This window comes from Leptonychotes weddellii, chromosome 9 (assembly GCF_054177405.1).
Source record: "Leptonychotes weddellii isolate Sample4059 chromosome 9, ASM5417740v2, whole genome shotgun sequence".
NCBI classification, from domain to species: Eukaryota; Metazoa; Chordata; class Mammalia; order Carnivora; family Phocidae; genus Leptonychotes; species Leptonychotes weddellii.
The window spans coordinates 100,988,664-101,008,849 of record NC_138377.1 but is presented as its reverse complement, the minus strand read 5'-3'; the positions used below and the strand labels follow the sequence as shown (position 1 = coordinate 101,008,849).

The following is a 20,186-nucleotide window of genomic DNA, read 5'->3' as shown; positions in this document are numbered from 1 at the left end:
ACGGGGTGGGGAGGGCAGCCCATGGAGGTCTAAGGGAGGCCTTGGAAGGAAGGAGATTTTCCAGAGTCAGGGAAGTGTAGCATGAGGAAGGGGGCTCCAGGATGAAGGTGATAGTGGGAGAGGAGCCCTCAAGTTCAGGGCAAGTGCCAGAAAGGTGGGAGAGAGAGGGGCGGGGCAGCTGGCAAAGCCAAGGCCACGGAGCTTCAGAGAGGAGTGTCTTTGGGTCACGGTTCATTGGGTAAGACAGCCTCTCCCCCTGCCGCCTGCAGATAACCTGAAGACCGGCCGGGACAGAGCCGAGGGACACGGGAACACCACACAGCCACGAAAAAGAGGAACCACAGCGCGGAGCTGCTCACAGATGCAGCTCACACACAAAGTGCAACAGGAGAACCACACGCAAAACGACATGATGCCCTTTAGAGAAAGGTCAGCCCTGGGCTGTTAGGACGCAGGGCCCGGGGAGGCACACTTAGGCGGTGACAGGATAAAGCATCAAAGCCAGAGGAGAAGCTACCGCCGATGTGGTCATGTCAGGGGAGGAGGGGGACGAGGGGCCTCTGGGTGCGGGCGCTGTTCTAGTCCATGCCCTGGGTGGTGGTGGCAAGGGCATTTGCTTTCTAAGTATTTGGTTGTGGTGTTTTTTTTTTTTCTGTTTTTTGTTTTTGTTTTTTTACGTTCAATGCAACCCACGTGAGTTACATTTCACCATTTAAAGGTTTTTGAAAAAAAGCAAGAAGGGGGCGCCTGAGCGGCTCAGTTGGTTAAGCGTCTGCCTTCAGCTCAGGTCATGATCCCAGGGTCCTGGGATCGAGCCCCACATCGGGCTCCTTGCTCAGTGGGGAGCCTGCTTCTCCATCTGCCTGCCGCTCTGCCTATCTGTGCTCTCTCTGTGTCAAATAAATAAATAAAATCTTAAAAAAAAAAAGCGAAAAGGCGAGAAGGCTCAACAGCTTCTGATCTGCAGAGGGAGCCTCTGGGCGTGGCCTTGAGGAGGTGACCCCTGGTGACCTTGGCCTGTGCTCTGAATGCCAGAAGGCGGTTTGGGGGACAGTGAGGTTGAGAAGGGACAGAGGGAGGGGGAGAGGCGTGGGGATGGACAGAGAAAGGACTTTCAGGAGAATGAGGAGATAGGCAGGGAGGGGGTGTATGGGAGTCCAGGGCTGGAGCAGGGGTAAGAGCAGGGAGGGACTTTACTCTCCGAGGGGAAGGAAGAAGCTTGAGGCCAGGGCAGGTGTAGACAGGTGTCCGGATCAGAGGCAGCGTGGGTGGCAGGGCTCGGCAGTGGGTGGGGTGGGTGCAGAGGGTGGGCGGTGAGCCTGAACCAGGGCGTCAGATTTGCTGCCTGGCACTCACCCTTCCCCCCTTTGCCCTTCCCTGGGCAGCCATCCACCCTCTGGGTTGCCAGGCCAAGGACCCGTCGCGGGCAGGCCCAGGCTTCTGTCCTGTGATTTGCCTCTGCAGCCGGCAGAGGGCAGCCACCTCCCACAGATGCTCTGCCTTCAGGTCTCGGAATAAGGCCGGCCTAAGCAGGCCCCACAGCTCAGGGGTGGGGATGGGTGGGGGAGAGGCATAGGGGGCTGTCTTGCTCTCCAGCCCCACACACGTCCTTCCTCCAAAAGGTCCTGCCCATCTTCCTACACCTGCCTGTGAACTCCCATCTCCGAGGTTCTGATGGGCGTCCTCTCCCAAAAATCACCCGTGGGGGTCAGAGAGGTGCAGTGCCTTGTCCAAGGTAACACAGCAAATCCCAAACCTCACTGGACCTGGATGTAGTTTAGAAAGTGTACCAAACACACACATGAACACACACACACCCCAACTAAATCTTTGCAAATCAGACAGGATTCTTCTATCCACCTGGGAAGCCACACTATGGACACTAGGCACAGGCAGGGCCTGCCGGGGTCATGGGGCCCAATAACTGGAGCTCCCCCTTGTTGAACGCCTACCACTGGCCAGGCCCTTTCCATACTTCTCCTCTAATTCAAACAATGAGCCTGCAGGGGAGGCATTTCCACTCCTACTTCCAAAGGAGGAAGCCGAGGCCCACGGGGGCAGGGCTGGGTGATCTGTTCGAGGCTGCCCCACCCATAGGGCCCGAGCTGCAGGCTGACTTGGGTCTCGCTGAACGTTGTTGAAGGACTGTCCTACAGGCCCAGGGAGCCAAGCCTGGGCTGGGGAATCAGAGCTACGGTCTTCCAGGGGACTAGGTAAGATGCCACTCTGCCCTTGAGTTTCTCCCTTCCCCAGGGACTGGGGGTGTTTGTCCTTGGCCAGGTGTCTACTGGGGGAGGGTAGGTATGCACATCACCTTCAGGCTTGTACGGTGCTCTTAGGGCCCATCTGGGCTGCTTTTCTGAGTCAGAGGGAGGAAGATTCCCAACCCCCTACTCCCCACCCCACACCTCCCTGCCCCAGGCCTAGCCAGGCCTATTTCCTGGTGTCGCTGCACCCCTACACCAGGCTGCGAGGGGCCAGTTTTACTCCCTCTCAGTACCCTCCTCTGCCGATAATGAAACCAGCCAATAATGTAGTGTTTCTGCCCCCACCCATGGGATTTCCTCTGCCCAGAAGGGGCATCTCCTGGTGGCATTCCCCCTCCTGGCGAACTGGTCTGATCTCTGTAGGCTCTTCCTACAGGCAGACCTCCTGGTTCTCTGCTTCTTTGGGCTCTCTTTGTGCTGCCTCTAAACACAACTTCCTCTCCACAAGATGTGGAAGATGGTTTAAAATGCTGTGTTCCTCGTCTCAGGGAGAGGTGGGGTCTAGACCCTGCCTTATAACTGGACGGGTCTTAGAGAATTGCAAAGGCAGCACTGGGAGGTTCGGGGACTTCCCTGCAGCCACTGGGGACACTTGCTGTCCCCCAGGGAAGAAGCCCCTGAGATGGCCAAGCTGTGAGGAAGCCCCAGCTGATGGTGTGGGAGGAGCCGTGTCCGCCCAGCGTCCGGGCTCCAGCCCCCTGCCCTCCCATGTCAGCCGAGGACCCAGCCACCATGGATGGAGACCAGCCCTCACTGCTATGCTCGGCTTAGCTCCTGACACAAAGAACAGAGAGAGAATAATACAAGAAAAATGATCACTTTAAGTCACAATGTTTGGGGTGGTTTGTCATGCGGCAGTAGATAAATGGCACCTTCTCTCTGGCCTCTGGAGCCCTTCAGTGGCTCCCACACGCCCTCGTGATAAACTGCCAGTTCGAATTTCAAGCCATCTCTCCCAGCAAAATTAGACTCCCTTCAGAAATTGGCCGTGGCCACTCTGATCATGGGCCAGCCTTCCTGAGCCCCTCGCTATCTCTGAAGCCTTGTTCCCTCTGTCAAGAAGCCATCCCCAATCCTCTTCCCCCCAGACTGGGACTCCCCTTCCCTCCAGGGACCAGCAACACACTCTCCCTCCAGCTCCTGGGGCACCCTGGCAGCACGGAAGGGCCTCCCATCCTCTCTGCAGACTCTGGTGGCATCCCGAGATGGGGAAGGAGGGCCAGGCAGGCCCCCCAGGACTGTTAGCCAAGGACACTGCTCCAGCCAGATTTGCCATGCTCTGATCGCAGAGCTCCCGCAGGTCCCCTTAGGATGTCTGAGAGGCTACTCTGGGCCAATCTAAGCTATCCGATACCTTGGGAATTAGCCTCATTTCGTTAAAATAAAATGGATACACTCGGCCTGTGCAAATTGGCGCTGGCCCTCCCCAGTTCCTGAGATCAGAGCTCTGAGCAAGGGCCCAGTGCTGGGGGGCTGTCTCCAGGAGGCAGGGCCTGAAGAGGGGGGAGGGGGAATTGTGCTAAGCATCTGCCGAAGGGGACAGCCCTCTCCCCGGGCTCAGGGCTCATTCTGACCAAATGGCCCCTCCCTCACAGGTACACCCAGGGTCACACCTGTAAGTCCATGACCTCGCTACCCTTGGTCGCTGCCCACCCAGTGGAGTGGGGTGGCACAGTGGGACAGCAGAACCCTGTGGCCACCACAATAGGCTCTTCCTCTCCCTCATTCTTTCTTGAACTTCATCACCACCGGAAGGAGGGAGGGTCAGGGAGGCCTGAGAGCCCCTCCGGCTGGAGGGCACATGAGGCCGGGGCTGGCCCACCCGAGGTCAGGCAGCAAGGGCATGGCCAAGTGGGAGGGGCTGGACTCCAGGCCGCCCAGGGCGGGCCTTGGCAGAGGCAGGGTGCCTCGGGGGTGGGCGCCTGTGGGTGCTGCGAGTCTGGATGATCACTTCACCTGCCACCACTCTTGAGGCAGCCCGGGTGGCTCTGCTTCTGGATCAAGGGCAGTCCAGAGCTACAGAAGGTCCTAGAGCCAGGGCCCTGCTCACCCCAGATCCCTGCTCCCCATTCCCCTTGAATGTCAGCCGAGTCTGTGCCAATTGCTGTTTAAAACAGGTTCCTGAGGGGGAGGCAGTTGCTTCTTTGTTCAGCTCAAGGTTACAGCAAAGAAACAAAAGGAGTGCGTTGTCTCTTCCTTCTGTTCCTTATTTTCCTTTCTGCCGCCTCAGAGACGGTGCCTTTTGTGCTTAGCACAGTGAAGCTCAGAGGGGTGGTGAGGCCTTGGCCAGCACTGACCCCAGCCCCAGCCTAATTGGCCCCTGCAGGAGCCAGGGAGGCTGATTAGGCTGGGTCCAGACAATGGGGCTGGGGGTGGGGCAGGCTTGGGGGAGGAGCTTCCTGGAGGATGCTCCATCTTTCCATTCCTATTTCCCTTCCCAAGCTTCCCAGAATCCTGCCCCACCTTCAAGGCTCTACCTACCCTGGGCCCTCCTCCTCCAGGAAGACCCTCTGGACCGCCCCGCGCCCAGCCATCGATCACTCCTTCTCAGGTCTGTGGCTCAGAGTCCTGCCTCTCCTGGACTCAGCTTGGGGCTGGCCCTTGCTTCCGGCCCAAGGAACTGCAGGGCCAGGCACTCAGGAGGCTGTTGAGGAGCTAGACCCCAGCTCTGGCCTCTGCTTATTCTTCCACAAGGAATCTCTGATCGCACTGGTCACCTCCTGCCATACTCCTCTCTGGTTAGAGCTTTGCTGCCTTTGAATGTCCCTTGTGGGCGGGACGGGGGAGAGCCCTGGCTAGAGTCTAGAATCCTGGGTTCTAATCCACACTCTGCCACAGCTGGTGTATAACCTTAAGCAAGGCCCTTGCCCACTCGGCGCCTCCTCATCTGCAAGCCGGCGTATCGGTCCCGGCTGGGGGTGGGCTGCCAGCTTCTTGCCACAGGCGGGGAGCAAATGCCCTGGCGACTGGGGCGCAGTCACTGACCCACGCGGCGCAGGGCCCCTGGCCAGGCGCTGATCCACTTCCTCTCCCATGCCCCCATCTACCTCACCCCCTTTCCCTCACAGCCCTCGTGAGCTGTGCCCAACCCGCAAGGCTTCTCTGCCTGACTGCCCCGAGCTAGCCCAGGCCCAGCCACTTTCTAGGACGTAGGGCTAGACCTCCAAGAGGCCAGACCCGGGCCTGGGTTAGCAGGAGAAATGGTCACTTTAAGGCCCTCCTCTCTTCCCTTTCTGGGTTCCTGGGGGCGAGCTCAGGTGGCAGGGGCCGGGGCTGGGGCTGGGGTCCTGTGGAAGATTCCCTTGGCCACGGGCCTGTGGGGGCCACCGCCTGCAGGCCTGATCTTCTGGTCCTCCCTGCCGCTTGCTCTGGGATCACTTCTACTGGTTGCCAGGCAACACACCCCAACACACTGCCTGTTAGGTGAGCCAGCCCCTCCTCCTGGGACCAGTGGGTGTGGAGGCAGACTTACAGAGCGGCTGTCCCGGAGGCCTGGCGCAGCCTTGGGGGCTGGAGGGGACGGGGACTCTGGCTCCCCCATCTTTCTTGCTGGCCGTCCTGTTCCCCGGGATAGGTCCCTAGGGACTGTTGCTACAACAAGTGTCTGCCTGGTGACTGAGCCCAGCCCTGAAATGGAGCAGGCCGACTTGAGGGGCCACTTTCCCTTTGTTCCAGGGTGGGGAGCCTCTGGGTGGGGTAGCTGGCGTCAGGCTAGGCTCATTCCTTGGCCAGGGAACTGCAAGGAGATGGCAGGGCCTGGGAGGGCTGTGGGGCCGGGAGCCCAGGAAAGGGCAAGGCCCCAAGGGCTCCGGCCTTCTGTCTCCCCCAGCCCCAGTCTCGGCAACCCTCTGCCCCTAGCCTGCCCTGAGGCTACACCTCAGTCTCCCTCTTCTTCTCCCGGTCCCTCTCCCCTCTCTCCTCCAGCGCCACCCCTCAGCAATCTTCCCCCACCACAGCCCGGGCTGGGCTCCTCTCGCAGCTGGACAGCATGGCCTGGGGCCCCACGCCTGGCCCTTAGGGCCTTCCCATCTCTGCTTTCCTGATGGTCTGGACAAATTCCTTTCCCTTTAGTTCAGCGGAGACATGGGTGGATGTTTTTAAAAGGAACTCACTGGGAAGCAAAGGGAAAACAAACCCAAACAGAGCAGCCCACCACCTAGAAACGGCCTTGGTCACTAAGGCAGACATCTGTTTTAGCCACCCTTGGCCTGGGTTGCAGAGACCCCCGCTGAGGGCACGGAGGGGTCTGTCTGGCCTTTTCCCCCGACTGTCTGTCTCAGGCAAGCCTGGCCCCAAAGCCTTTCCTGATAAGCACCCCATCTACGCCCACCTAAGTGCCTGCGCGGAGCTGGGACTCCATAAATACTTGTTCACCTACTTAATGAACAGATGAGTGAATGCCAGGGGTCTCTGGGGCCTCAGTGGTGGCACAATAATCATCCCTGATTGGACAAGCCAGGACAGACAGTTTGACCCGTTTCAAGGGCTCCACCCTGGTCTCAGGAACCCCCCAGCCCTGGCTGCTGGGTCCTAGCTCAGGACTCTGCATGCACGGGGGCCTCTGGCCTCGGTTAGTGGTGCAGGGGGGCCCTTACTCTTCTCATGTGCAGGCCTCCTTTTTCATTTAATTCACTTGGAGATCCTGGGCAGATCCTTGTTCTTAACGGGGTTTCAGGGACAGGGCAGGGGAGTTGGACAGGACAAGCCCGGCGCTGCTCTGTGGCTCAGATCAGAGCTGGCTGGCAGCAGGGAAAGACAGTGGGCCCCGAGTTTGCTCAGTGCTGGGTTCCAGTCCCCGCTCGGCTACTCGTTATCTGTGTGGTGTTGGCCAGGGCGGTCCCGAACCTCTCTGAGCCAGTTTCGTGGTCTGTAAGACCAAGAGCCTGACCTTCCCCATCTCCCAGAGCTGTGGGAAATTTAACGAGCTTGTGGGTGCAAAGCTCCAAGCAGAGTACCTGGCGCAAGAATAGCTCTGGGAATGTCACTCCCGCCTCTGTGTGACTCCTGGGGGCTCTGGAGGGTCGAATCCTCCTCTAAAATGAAAATGAGGCTCATGATGGAGATTGGCCATCCTCTGTGGAAGGCACCAGCCACCCAGATGACATCCCCGATGTGCGCTTACACCTTCCTGATCCTGCCCCAGGGAAACAGGCGGCTGTATTCTGCTGTACATGCCCCTCCCGTCCCAAGACCTGGGGCCAGAAGCCTGCGATCAAGGCAACGCTGCCCCATGCCCCCTCCCCACCCGCCTGCAGCCACCACCTCACTGAGAGGGGCCCAGCGCTCCTGCACCTGCTAAGCTGCCAATCGATTGAATCTGCTCCCATCCTCAGGCGTGCCATGAATTTTTCATCAAAGGCCTGTAGACTTTGGGAAACGCACAGTTAGAAGCACCATCAATAATGTACCACGTGGAGGCATCGGCCGCGCTCAGGCAGGCCCCAGACATGGGCGTCTTCCAGCCCTGCTCTGGTGGGGGGCAGGAGGGGCACCAAGACCCCTCAGGGGGTCTATCACTGGACACAGAGCAAGTGTGGGATGCTGACAGGGAGAGGACGCCATTCCCGAAGGGTTGAGCCGGCCCCTTGAAGTCCCAGGGGGACCTGCCTGATCATAAGACACTTCATCTATAAAATGGGTGCTAAGGAGCCCCCCACCCCTGAAAGTGTAGTGAGACACAGCCACTATGTCAAGATTAGGGTTCTTTGTGGGGTGGGGGCCGCCTTCCGTGGCGTCCAGGAAGCAGGGCAGGCAGCAGGTTGGATGGGGAGCAGGAAGAGGGGAGCACAGAGCCTCCTGGTGGCATTGGAGGGGGGCTTTATTCACCCAGCTTGGCGGTCAAGGTCCACCGTAATCCCAGCCCCACCCTCCTCCAGCCCCACAGCTCAGGGTGGGGGTCAAGAGCAGAGGTTTGCAGTTCCTCCACCGACCGAACTGAGGCGCCCTCACCCTGTCTCTGCAGATCCATTCTTCAGAGCTGCCTCAGACAAAAGCTTTTCTCACCCTCCTTGGCTAGAAGGGATGGCGGCTTCCTTTTCTGATTTTCTAGAGCCTGCCTCAGTCAGGTAGTGACACAAGGGCTGGTGCTATTCTAAATACGTTATACACGTCCATCTAACTTCATGCCTCCGGTAACTCAACCAGGCAGCTGCCACTGTACCCATTCTACAGAGGTGGGGAGTGAGGCAGGAAGGGGTCAGAGCACTTGCCTCAGTGGGAGAGCTGGTTCCTGAGTCCAGTCTTCAGTCCCTGCTCAGAGCCCGGGGCGGGCCCTCCTGTCCCCAACTGGCCTTCCAGCCTGTGAGGGCAGGGCTCATGCTCTCTGCTGACTCACTAAGGCTGGGCCTCCCAGCTCAGTGGAACTCAGGGCAGGGCACACAGCCATCGGTCCCCACTGGCTGTTGGGCTCCCCCCGCCACACACACACAGGGTCCGGGCCTGGCTCCTACATTTTGAGGCTGTCCTGAACACAGCTCCTCAGGGCAAGAGACCTCTGGCACCCAGGAGGGGAGCAGAGATGGACTGAGATGGTCCATAGCATTGCTTCTGGCATGCTGTGGGATTTCTGCCCCCTGTCTAGCTGTGAGCCTCTGCTCCAGCCGAGGACGGGGCTTTTGGGCACCCGGGGTTCTGGGTCCCTGCACGTGGGCCGTGGGCCCTGAGACACTAGTAGCTGGAGGCCCAGCATGTGCCAAGTGAGCATGAGTACTCATTTCTAAGACCTTCTCTTAGCAGAGATGCCAAGAGTGGGCCTGAGCCCACCCCCCTCCCCTCCCACCCCCTGCCAAATCCCAGCCCCCGTGGAGCCATCTGTGGCTGAGGACTCACGGGTTCCTGGGATGGGCCCAGGGCAGGGGCCGACTGGGGGCGGGTGGGCAGGGAGGTGGGTAAAGCCCCCTCCTCGTGTGCTTCCCCGGTAGTGTGCTGCATGTGGTCCTAATGCGTCTACCGCCCACCCGAGACCTCCATGACCCTATCGGCGGGGGGCACCTTCCATTTATGGGGGACCGAGACTACTGTCCTTCCCCCAGCCCAGGTCAGGGGTGCTGGAGGCCCTCCGGTTCAACACACACTCTCTAGTAGCCCCATTTGGGCACCGGGGGTACAGATGTGACCAAGGCTTGGAGAGGCTAGTGTTGTAGTGGATGTGGTAACAGGCACGGGGTGATGCGGTCCATCAGTATGGTAAGGGAGCCGCTCGGCCGGGCCCCTTCGCACCCTGGGGTGTCAGCAGAGGGGTGAAGGAGGCCATCCCAGAATGAGTTTGGGAATGGGTTTTGAAGGACGAGTAAGAGTTTGCCAGGTGATAAAGGAGTGAAGAAGGGGTGTGTTCCTGGCAGGGGCAAAGGCGTGACGGTTAGAAGCAGCCTGGCACCCGGGGGAAGTGTAGACAGACCGTGAGGACATGTGGTGAGGAGGGGTGGTGGAAGATGAAGCTGGCGTGGCTGCAGGGTCTAGTCACGGGGCATTGAATGCCAGGCCAAGGCCCAAATGTGGAGCCTGTTATAGTCAGGTGAGGTGGGCTGCGCTGGAGCTAGATACTATGAATTTCCAAAGATAACTTCCAAGAGAAGGCCTGGTTTCCTTGTGAACATGCCCAGCGGGCTTCACAGGTCCCCAGAGCCCAGAGAGGGTGAGAGGTTGCCCAGGCCGCCCCCCGCCCGCCCCAGCTCTGTCATGGCAGAGCCAGCTCAGCAGTCATCCCCCCGGGTCAGGAAAGCCAGGCCGTCTCGAGAATCTGTGCCGCGGGCTGGAGGCACAGACCAGCAGAGCTGGAAGATGCTGTGACCCTTCTGGAGGCTAGAGTAGCCCTGAGAGGAGTAGGGTTGGGATGCCGGCCGCCGAGAGCGTTGGGATGGGGAGACAGCCAAGGGCAGGCATCGTTACGATGCTGCCTTTTCTCAGTTGTCTGGGTGGGCCATCTGCCTGGCATCCTGGGGCCACCAGGCCATGCCCACCCCGCTCTGGGGGCTGCCCAAGTCTAGACCTCTGGACCCTCCCCCTTGGCCCTTGCTACTCAAGAGAAACAGAGACTTAGCAGGGGCTTCTCAGCCCCCTCCAACCCTGTGACTCAGTGATGTCACTGTTCCTGGAACAGGCACCTTCCCGACCTCAGGCTGTGGGAGCCAAAGCAGGGACCAGAACCAGAGCCCTGCCTCTCAGCCCCCAGGGGCAGCCAGTCTGCCAGGGGATGGCTTGACTGGGGTCTGGGGGCTTTCTCTGGAGGACAAGGCCCTGCCCGGTGGGGATCAGGCTCAGAGGGATTCTGCCAGGGCCTCAACCGAGCATAGCTCCACAGGGTGAGGAGGAAGGGGTGTGGAAGGGAGGTGAAGGAAGACAAAGTCTTGGCCGCACCTTCAGGAGGCCTAGACTGAGGGAGGAGACGGTGCCCCACCCTGAGGAGCCCCAGTCTGAGGGGGGGTGCCATGTCCCTGCTCTGGAGCACAGCTGAGAAGGAGGCAGGACCCATACACGCCTGATAAGGACACATGAAAAGAACAGATGGTGCCAACAAGTGCAAATTAATTGAGCGAAGCCTGTGTACATAGGCGCTGTGAACAGGCGGCCTGACAGGCCTGGGAGAGGTTTGGGGGGGTAGGGCAGGGAGTGGGGAGAAGCTGTAACGAGCACTTATCGATGTCTCCCTGGATCTGCAGCCGGAGCACGGTTATTGACAAAGCCTGTCTATAAATCTCCCGACCACGGCTCCAGGAACCTTAATTACGGGGCCTCATTACCCCTCACACCTCTAGGCACAGGGGACCAGCCGGGCAGCTGCTGACATGGTGGCTGGCCCGTGACAGCCAGCCTGAACCCCTGCAGCAAGAGATGCCCCACTGGGATGCGAGGGGGGGGGCACGGTTTAGAGTCCCGTGCCCTGCGGAGCCGAAGGAGCTCAGCCTCCAGGCCAAGGACACAGGGGTGAAGACTTTGGAGCCAGGGAGCGCAGGGGTTACACTCCGGTTTTCCCAGTTAGTGTTGACTCTGGAGAGCGCTTTGCCCCTCTGGGCCTCAGTTTCATCGTCTGTACAATGGGGAGAGGGCTGCGGTGAAGCTTAAGCAGGCCAAGTCTGTCCAGGGTCGAGCACCATGCCTGGCTCCGGTGTGTGTGTAACACCCGCCCCTTCCCTCTCTCCCTGCTCACCCTGCCTGAAGCTCCCGGAAGAGCAAAGCAGCCCCGGGGGCCAGAAGCCGGCCTGGATATCACTTCACAGCATCATATAAAGCCACTTTCTTCTTCTTTTATTGTTTTTATTTAAGTAGGTTCCACACCCAGCACGGAGCCCAACTGTGGGGCCTGAACTCACGACCCTGAGATCAAGACCTGAGCTGAGATTAAGAGGTGGAAGCTCAACGGACTGAGCCACCCAGGTGCCCCTCATATAAAGCCACTTTCCGACCAGAATGGAGCAAGACAAAAACAAGTCCACTCCGTAGTCACGCCTGAACACAGATAAAACAGAAACATTGTTCAAAGCACAAAAATGACCAGACAGCAGCCTTTCCTGGCCAAATTGAGTACCTGCTGCTTCTTCACCAAGGACAGTTTTAGCCCTGTTTTGTCCCTCCTGCCTTCTGGGTGAGAACTAGCTCACCTCCTGAGCACATCCTACCAGAGCCGAACCCTGTGTCCTTGAAACCTCCCCCGAATCACCTAACTTGAGCCGAATCCTTTCTGTCCTTTCCAACACACCCTTCCTGATGCCTACCCCCCACCCCACCCCTTGGCCCCAACGAATCAATAAACCCAACTCAGTTTGATTATAGGTGTGTTCTTGGCTGTCTTTGGCTGGAGGGGATTGGGATTCTAGTACAGAGCGCGATCTCTTTAGATTCTTGTGTTCTCCAGGTGTCAATTCTAAGCTATTTTCAACCCCTACCCTTTTCGTCATTTCTGTGAAGGTGTGTGTGTCCCCTACTTCCCATTCTTTGTCCTCTCCTCAAGCCCCAGAGCTGGGCTGCGGGGTAGGGGGAGAGGTCCAGGGGGCCACCTGCCAGGTCTCTGGTGTGGGGGAAGGAGCCCCAGGCAGGACATTTGAGTATCTGGAGGGATCCAAGGAGGCTGAGACAAGCTTGAGCTGAGGGAGGGACAGTGGACGGAAGAGGGACTTGGGGGGCTGGAGCTCCCTCTTTCTCAGCGCTCACCTTAGCCCCTGGAAAGCCAGCACTGGGACAGTCAATGGAAAGGGAGGGTCTTCTTTTCCAAAAGTGCAGGCCTGGTGAGCTGGAAGGAGCGGACTCCCAGGGGCTTTCTGGAGGGGAGGCTGGTGTGGCTGGGCAATCCTGTAAGGTACTTGCAGTTTGGACATGTGTAGGTCCCTGTCCCTGGGGGCACACCTACTTTGTCCCTGCTGCTCCAACCCCATCTAGATTCTTCCTTAGGCGCCACTATATCCTCTCCTCACCCCCCATCCTCACTGGCTGGACATTTTCTGGCTTGTTTGTCCCTCCTGCCTTCAGCCTAGGCGAGACCATTCTCCGCAGCCCCGAGTTGCTACAAACTATACTCCATATCTGCCAGGCTTCACAAAGTGTTTCTGCTTTCAGACTCTTGGGCAATGCTTCTGGAACCCCATGTGTTACCCTTTGCCTTTGGAGACTAGAGCCTCATGGCGGTTGGTCCCCTTAGAGACCCTTCTCACCTGGCTTGTCACACGGCCTCTCCTGGCTACTTTCCTCCTCATGACTCACCGTCTCCCTTGAATTCTCCTGGGCCCAGACATTCACAACACAGGCAGCAGTGAGGGAAGGGGGCTCTCCCATCACCTGGGGTCCCCCCAACTCAGTCTCCTGGGGTCCCTGTGCCCCTGCCCACCTTAGGCCCAGGCTTCGGTCTCAGAATCCAAATCCTGATTAGCCAGACCCTCTGCACTAAAGCCCATCTTCACTTCTGCCTCAGGACTTGCCTCCCAGGGTTTTTAAGCTCCCCTCCCACTTTTAAGGCCCAGGCCCCAGGCCCCTCCTGCTGAGATGCCAGTGAAATTCTCAGCTGGGCAGAGGACTTGGAGAGGTAGGGCAGAGACCCATACAGAGTGGGAATGGATTCCCCAAGGGAGACTGTCTGATAGGAAGGTCTTGGAGGGGCTAAGAGAGATGGAATCTGGCCTCTGACTGCCCTCTCCCCTACACTGTCCTCTTCACCTTGATGTGAGCGATAAGACACCAGAGGCCCTTCACAACTCATAGAGCCCCCTCCAGGCACCTCAGGATTTTTGCAGCCAGCCTACATCAGCCCATTTCATAGCTGGAAAGACTGAGCTTCTTGTAGGTGCTGGCTGGCAGCTGAGCAGAAAGCAAACTTCCTGTCTCTGATCCAGACCTGTCATCTCCCTGGGTTATGTGGCTGCCTAGGAAGGGGCACTTTATGCATTTCTTGGACACATTTACTGAGCACCTACTCTGTGCCAGGAACCTGGAGTGGGGGTGTGGGAGGGGACATAAGGCAGGCAGAGGGGAGGAGTCAAGGCTTGAAACTGTGAGTGGATACCATTAGGGTTAGGCGTGGGTAGAATATTCTGGGTTGGGGCATAAGCTTCAGAGGTCACGGAGGCCACCAGGCTGAGGGACTCATGCTGCAGGTGAGGGAGCCAAGGACAGGTTTAGGGTAGGGGCCACACCTAGATTTGTGCCTTGGATAAGTTACCTGCTGCCTATGTCCTAGACCGGAGAGGGCAAGTGCGAAGGAGGGCCCCGTCGGGGCTGTCAGCTCCTGGTCTCTGAGCCAGCTTGCAGAGGGAGCCCCCCCCCATAAAGGACAGGGAGAGACCTTCTTCTTGGCCTCCATAAGGCTCTCCCCCACTGTGAGGCAGGGTTCCCCGCGCAGCCAGAGGAGGGACAGTGAGATGCCTCTAGTCTCCCCAAACCTTCCTCCAAGAGGGTCCAGCCGCCAGGCCCTTGCCCTTGCTGGCCCTTCCAACTCCCCAGACCACTATTCAGCCATCCCTAGGGTCCACCCTGCTGAGGTAGATTTGCATATCTGAGAGTGAAAAGCTGCTGCAGAAGCTTAGCACATTGGGGCTGCTGAGCCCCCCTTTTGTCTGTTTGAGTAAGAGCTGGCTAAAGGCTGAAGGATAATTAGTCCCCTGTGGGCAATGCTGTCCCCCCTCCTTGAAGATTTAAAGGCACAGCCCACCTACTCAGCCCATTTCTCCTCCCCAAGGTCCCCCTCTGCTCCAGCCCCTCTCCTGCAGCCGCTCCCGCCCCCTCCACTCGGTCCTGGCGGCTGAGGAGGGGACGTCTGCCACTGGCAGGAGCCGATGAATGGGCATTTTATCTGATTAAACTGGGAGTGAACTGACCCTTCTCTATTATCTTTGGGCCTGATTGGATATTTAACACCAAATGTATTGTGTGTGTGTGTGTGTGTGCGTGCACGCGCACGTGCACAGACTGGGTTTTTCTAGTCCATGTCAGGAGGAAATTGGATTGTACTGAAAGGCATTTAATCGGAACTCAGGAGCACAGCCTAATAGAGTCACCGCGCTGGGGGAGGGGCTGTTCGGCCCTTAGCCTTGGACAAGCAGGGCCCCTGCTTTGGGCCCTGTGTGTTAGAGGGTCCTGCTCTGGCCATTCCAGGGCTGCCAACTTCCCCATGGGCTGAGAGTTGGTAGGGCCAAGGAGCTGCACCCAGCCAAAGCCTAAGCACCCTTCCAGACCACAGCCCCCAGTACCTGGGACCCTGGAATTCCCTCCTGTCCCAGGGCCTGTTCTCCTGAGGGCAACGTGGAAGGTCTCACATGGTCATTGGGCCCTTAGGGTATGGGACTGAAACAGCTTGGTTAGAGGTAAAGGGGACATCTCCTAGGATATGGGGGACTAGGAGCAGGGCCTGGTAGCTGCTCTCCCCATGTTGCCAGGGTCCAGTGTGGAATCTGGGGATTCTCAGATGTGGTTAATAAGGCATATTTGTGAAGGAAGAATAGGACGTATTTAATAGTTTGTTAGCTACAGCTTAACTGATGACTTATCGTTCTTTGGAGTTCAGACTTATGGTGTATAGACCTCTCCGCCTAGACTCCCAAAGGAGGGGACCTGCAGCCCCAGAGTTCTGTTTTGGTGTTTTACCAGCAAACAGAGGCAGCCCTCCCACCCAGACAGATGGACTGGGAACGTGGTGAGTCAAACTCACCAGGCTGTTGACTTGTGAGTCACAAGGCCAAGGTGGCTGCAGGAGCAGGCACGGGCCGCAGACCCCAGACCTGTGCTCGACCAATGAATGCTCTCCCTCAGTTTTGCCCTAGGGTCCTGGGAGGGCTACTGAGTTTCCCGCACTTTCCCCAACTGCAAAGTTGGGATGATAACTGTCCCTCCTTCATCAGGTTGGTGCAAGGAGGCAATGAGATTATGGTGAAAGTTCTGGGAGCAGAGTAAGAGCTCAATAAAGATTGATGGATATAACTGGTATTATTAAAAGGAGGGCTAGGCTGGCAGTTTGCAGAAGGAATGGGCTCCATTTCCCAGGTGTCACCCCTGGTTCTGTAGTCCCTCCCACCCTCACCGATCAATGCTTCAAGCCCTCAGCAATTTACGGCCTCATCATCTTGGCTTTATTTACTGAGAGAGCTGCGCCTCTGCCCCCCCCACCCCCCCCAGTGCTTAATCAGGAGCTGAGATGGGCAGTGATAGAGCGCGGTGCCAGCCGTCTTGTGAGGAGCAGAGCCAGAGGTCGTCCTACCTCCCTCCGCCTTGTTTGCCCGATGAAAGAGGAAACCATCAAGACCAGGCCCCTCACTCCACAGAGGGGAGGCTGGGGCCCCAAGAGGGGAGGGGTGCAGCCAGGGCAACTGCTCAGGTCAGTGGCAGAGTCAGAACCGGACCCAGGTCTCCAGGTGCTCCTCCCAGCCCAGGCGCCCTCGGCTGGTAGTTTTCTCGCTCTTCTGGGGAGCCTCCACTCCAGTGTGCCCCTCACCCACATCTCCTCTCAGCCTGATCTTTGGGTGCTGGGGGCAGGCCCTGATTTGGTCAACCCTCTGTCCCATCTATCCCTTCAGTTCTCGCCTCCACGCCCTAAGACCTCCTCATCTCTCGCTGCAGGAATATTCTCCTCATTTTACGGAAAAAGAAACACGTCCTAGCTTGAGGACTAGCCTGGAAGGAAGGGACTAGCTTGAGGGCCCCATAGTGGTTCTTGGTGAAACCCCAGGCCAGGGTCCCACCTGGAAGAGAGATGTGGAGACAGACAGACACACAACGTAAACACACAGGTAATCTCAACTCAACAGATTCCTCTTACAGGAACAAGTTCACTAGCCTAGACTTCTTTTCTACAGCAAACCAAAGATCTGTCATGGTTTTCATACTAACAACCACTGATGACTGATATCTGGGGCAGGTGGGGTGGGGGTTGGGGTTAGGTACACTCCCCCCCGTGCCCCCACAATCCCCTGAGCAGACTGCACCCCAGTCCTGGCCACCCTCCTGCATGGATCCCTGATGTGTCTCTCCTGCTGAACTGGGGCTTCCTGAGGACAGGGACTTTTGTAGGGAGTTATATTTATGTCACTGTCACTGAGCTTGGGTATGTGCTCCCAGAGAAGGGTCAGCGGGGAAGGCCCGGGTGAGGTATGCTGCTCCCCTCTTCCCCACTCCTCCCTGGTTCGAAGGGCCCACGAACACGGCGACTATTAATATGCCTCTTGCAAAGTGAAGGCCCCCCTCAGTTCCCTCTGCACTGCCATCCACTCTCTTATTAATCCTCTCCAAGGCCTCAACGGTTGGTACGGGGAGAATATTCCCTCCACTCAATAGAAGAGACAGGCCCAGAGAGGTGGAGTGATTCACCCAAGGTCACACAGTTCTTGAGTGGTGGAGATGGAACTCAACTCTGCGTCACCTGCACAGATGAGAGGGCTCTGCAGGGCAAGGTAACAGGGTATGGTACATAGAACATGCCCAAAAAGCTGGCCAGATGAATGAATGAATGAATGCCTGTGTCTGACTACAAAGTCGACGGGGAAGGAGAGAGGCAGCTTGGGGTCCATGGGGGTGGGGGAGCACTTGACATTTGTTCTCTGTATCCCCTTCTTGGCTCCTCAAGCACTCTCATTCTTGGGGCAGCCCCTGGGGCTGGTGCCCCCTTTCCCACCAGCCTCCCATGCTGTCTCACCCCTGGGCTGGGAGGCTTTCTCATCAGAAGTGTGCCTTCCCTTCAAGATCCAATCCCTAATGTCTGTGGGGCCTGCGACAGGGACATAAGGGGAGGCTCTCAGCGTGTGCCACCCTCCCTCCCCAAAGGGCCATCCCCTGGGCCTAGCCGGGCTTCTCCCTGAAAGTACTCCACTCTGGGGAGGACAGACTTTGGGAAGAGGCCTGCGTGGTTCTCAAGAGCAGGCTCAGGTCCATCTGAATAGGGAATCCTGGGGTCTTGGATACCCAGAAAGTGATCTAGAATTGTGGGTCTTGGGACCTAGTGCACATTTACCCAGCCCCACGGACCCTTGCCCTATGGGGAGAGATGAGTATGGGGGAAGGCCAGGAAGGACCTGGTGAATCATCAAAGGAGGGTACCCCCCATCTTGTCTAATAACCCTGTTCCAGGGGCCCAGGGGCCATCATCTCCTGGGGCCAAGGTCACTTGCCCCTCTGGTCAAGTTGATCAGGAAGACAAGTCCACTCCAGCAGCCAGTGGCTTTCCCTGGCTGGGCAGCATCGGGCTCCCCACCTGCTCCAGCGACCAGGCAGGGGGTGGTGCGCCCACAAGTGTGTGAGTATGCAGAGTGGGGGAGGGCAGCTGGCCTGCGGAGGGGGGCCTTGCTCAGCTCTCACACACACCAAGAGACAATAAATCGACAAACACTTAATCTCTCTGCAAATTGAAACGGAGCCGTAAATATCTGCTGCATCCCAGCAGCTGAGTTATGAGTCTTGTTTATTAATCTCTTTAGTCCCAGGTGATGGATGGGGGAGGAGAATGGCCCACCAGAGACTCCAAGGGCAGGGGCACAGAGGGGAGAGGAGTGGGCCAGGGGTCTGGGAACGGCCCGTCCAGAGAAAGGGTCAGAGGGCGGAGGTCTGCAGGACTCGTGCCTCCCCCCACCCCCACTTCCCCCTCCTTCTCGAAGGGCCCATGAACACAGTGACCAGTCCTAAGCCTCCCACACAGTGGACAGACCTTCGGTTTCCAGCGCACTGCTATCTGCTCTTGTTAATCCTTGCAGCCTCAAGAGGGGGACAGGGGAGAGTATTCCCTCCACTTAACAATGAGGAGACGGGCCCAGAGAGGTGGTGTGACTTTTCCAAGGTCACACAGCTCTTGAGTGGTGGGGACCGAAGTCTGCTAGGGCTGTATGGAGAGAAAGGGAGGAGGCGCTGTGTGTGTGAGGGGAGAACAGAGCACCTATATGATGGTCTCCTTATTGCTTCCTTTCCCCCCCCTTCCTCAAACGCTTGTGAGCTTGCCCTCTCTCTCTTTCTCTGTGTGCATGTGTAGGAACTGGTGGAAGAAGAGAAGGACAGAGTCAGGAGCTGGTGAGGGGCTCAGTTGAGCCCGGGAGCCGTGACGGTTGCACACTCCAAGATCTGTGTTTGGGACCCGCTTGCCCCCAGTGCCAGCCGCTGGGCTCACAGCTGAGGGGCCGCAGGAGTGCAGGGGAGGAGCTGGGGAGGGCTGGTGTGGGGTGGGTGTGATAAGGTGCTTGTGTGATGAACATACGCCCCTTCCTGGGCCTCTGGCCAGGTGGACAGGACAGGGGTGCTTGCGGAAGCGACGGGACAGAAGATGGACCTGGCAAACCAGGGCCGTGGGCACTGGGCAGTGGAGCTGGGGGCTACAGACAGTGGGGCGCTGGAGTGAGAGGGACAAGGAGACAGCCATGTTTCGGGAATGTGTCAGGTGGTTTGTGTGGCGTGGCTGGGAGGGGACACCCAGTCAGGTGCATCGGGTTGGAGGCTGTTGAGGTAGGCGCCAGATGGCTGTATGTTCTCTCTCCCTGTCTCACTGATTCTCTTGTGTTTTCTCTGCCCCTTGTGGCCCAAAGTATCGGAGCCCCCTGGTGGGGCTCTGCGTCCCAGGTTGGGCTCAGTGTCTCTCTGGCTCCTGGGGGCCAACCCCAGGCTCCTGGGCTTTGTGACGCCATCACCCCAGACGGCCATTCCTGTAAGTCACCGTCGCTCGCAGTGTCATACTCAGGTAACCACCAGGTGGTGCCTTGAGAGCGGGGCTGGTCTGAGCTTCTCAGCCTCACCAGCCTACAGACCTCATCCTGGTGGGGGTGGGGGGGTGGGTGAGGGCAGGACCAAGGCTCTGGTCACAGCACAGGAGCCCCGGGGAGGGGGGGAGCTCCGGAACATCTGCTCCAACCTCCTCTGCTGTCAGAGGAAGGAACTGAGGCCCAGAGAGGGGAAGGGAGTTCAAGGTCACTTCAAGGAGATGGTGAGAGCTCTGTGAGAGCAGGGGACAGTGTGGAGTTGGGCAGGATGGGCAGAGGGTGTGTGACTGGTCACTGTGTTCATGGGCCCTTCGAGAAGGAGGGGGAAGTGGGGGTGGGGGGAGGCACGAGTCCTGCAGACCTCCGCCCTCTGACCCTTTCTCTGGATGGGCCGTTCCCAGACCCCTGGCCCACTCCTCTCCCCTCTGTGCCCCCGCAAGGCTTGGGGGGAGGGCCCACGCCACGCAGGGTGACTCTCTTCCTGGTTCGCCTGAGTCTGTCTCTGGGTTAGCACTGCAAGTCCTACGGCTCAGGGACTCCTTGGTCCTGGGCAAACAGGGATGGCTGGGCACCCTCAGGCCACTCCCGGCAGCCACGCAGGACCACGCTCCCAGGAATCTCTGCTACACCGCCAGCCCCCCCCCCCCCCCCCCGCTTATGAAGGTCCCTCCTCTGTCCCATCTGGTCCTATGGAGCTGTTAGAGCAGGTAAGCAGCTCTCCTGTGTTACAGACAGAGAAATAAAAGCTCAGGGACACAGTGCTCAGAACCAC

At 58.4% G+C, this 20,186-nt stretch overlaps 1 protein-coding gene and 1 long non-coding RNA gene across 3 annotated transcripts in view; one reads left to right on the top strand and one right to left on the bottom strand.

The window, feature by feature from the left end:
• Positions 1 to 20,186, bottom strand: part of CCDC33 (coiled-coil domain containing 33) — a 101,904-nt gene that overhangs the window by 13,865 nt on the left and 67,853 nt on the right. The window lies entirely within an intron of this gene.
• Positions 1,498 to 12,032, top strand: LOC115943521 (uncharacterized). 2 transcript variants are annotated; one of them, XR_014148727.1, is made up of 2 exons: positions 1,498 to 2,213; positions 11,532 to 12,032. It is a non-coding gene; the product is annotated as an uncharacterized LOC115943521 (long non-coding RNA). The 2 variants fall into 2 exon arrangements; XR_014148726.1 differs by having other exon boundaries at positions 11,529 to 12,032.